Source organism: Eschscholzia californica, unplaced genomic scaffold, assembly GCF_041429995.1.
Source record: "Eschscholzia californica isolate CP2 unplaced genomic scaffold, dmEscCali1.0.p SCAF_322, whole genome shotgun sequence".
Lineage (NCBI taxonomy): Eukaryota > Viridiplantae > Streptophyta > Magnoliopsida > Ranunculales > Papaveraceae > Eschscholzia > Eschscholzia californica.
In genome coordinates, this window is record NW_028238446.1 from 1 (window position 1) to 1,432 (window position 1,432).

The 1,432-nt window shown below is 35.8% G+C and overlaps 1 non-coding gene across 1 annotated transcript; it reads left to right on the forward strand.

Moving 5' to 3' along the window:
- The first annotated feature begins 1,084 nt into the window (after positions 1-1,084).
- On the forward strand, positions 1,085-1,158 carry TRNAW-CCA (transfer RNA tryptophan (anticodon CCA)). Its single transcript has one exon. It is a non-coding gene; the product is annotated as a tRNA-Trp (tRNA).
- The last annotated feature ends 274 nt before the right edge of the window (positions 1,159-1,432 follow it).

A 1,432-nucleotide genomic window follows, 5' to 3' on the forward strand; every position in this document is an offset into this window, starting at 1 on the left:
GAGCAATAATAATAAGTGATACAACAATTTCTAACTATTAATTATTTCTAACCCTAGTACAGTATTTCGTTTAAGTATCTTGTATGATTTTGTTGCCCTAGAACTACATTTATTGCTATTTGCGTACTCCCCCTATTAATTATTAATAGTAGAATTTGAGCCTGACCCGAGTTTTACTGAGGTTGAATCCACTTTGATTCTTTATTTTTCTGCCCTTACATATCCTAAAAAACCGAAAAAGAGAAAACAAAGAAAAGAGAGGAAGAAGGATTAGTCAGAGATAATTTATTATATCACTAATCTTCTTCGTCCCTTCTCATGTCAATAACTAGAATGAAAAAAAAGGGGAATGTCAACGCATCTGGGAATAAATGATTGATCTCTATCAATAGACCTGCTAAGGACCCGAACCATAGAGTACTTAGCACAGGTGCCACGGAGAGATATGTTTTTATATCTCGCATTGAAAATCCTCCTTCTTTAATTGTAATACATATATGATCAGATGCATATGTAGTTAAGGATCACTTGTATTTGTACGCGGAATCCCTAACAACAATGGATATATACAACGACCCGGTAGATAAGATTCCCCTTTCCTTAAAACAGAAAAAGACGCCCCCTTCTTCCTGAGTATTACCGATAAATATTAATTTATTTATATGTTTATATGTTGGGTTTCATATGTATATAATTTTTTATTATATGTTATATGAGACCAAAAAGAAAAAATGGCAAGCGAAATTGTATATCAATGGGGAAATAATGATGTGGAAAACAAGACAGGGATTCTCTACAATGACACTGTATACCAATTGAAAGGGATGTAGCGCAGCTTGGTAGCGCGTTTGTTTTGGGTACAAAATGTCACGGTTTCAAATCCTGTCATCCCTACCTATTCCTTCTCCTACGGGCAGTAACAAGTATGGGCAATAACGGGGGGATCCATTGAGATCGATGAAAATTGGATAGACTCAATCTTTCATTTCAGTTTATGATACTATCTGCATGCAAGGTGTATTGGGCGTACAAAAAGAATCCTTTTCTTTCTTTTCTTTACGGTCTTATCTATTGTGATAAGAAAGCGCTCTTAGTTCAGCTCGGCAGAACGTGGGTCTCCAAAACCCGATGTCGTAGGTTCAAATCCTACAGAGCGTGATTCTGTTCTTCTTAGGTCGAATTTCAATGAAATAACTTCACTAACTTGAACAGCAACCTGAATCTGAATTTGACCTCCTGCGGGTTAAAAAAAGAAGGGGGTCAATCAAAAAACGAGATCTTACTTAATCAAAGATCCAACTGATCACCGCGCCTGTATTGTAAATATGCAGTTACGAATAATCCAGCCAAAGTAATAGGAATTAGACCTAACACGATTCCAAATAGTAAAACTTCAATCATTTCGATTTGTTTGATGTTTGAAAGGGAAGAA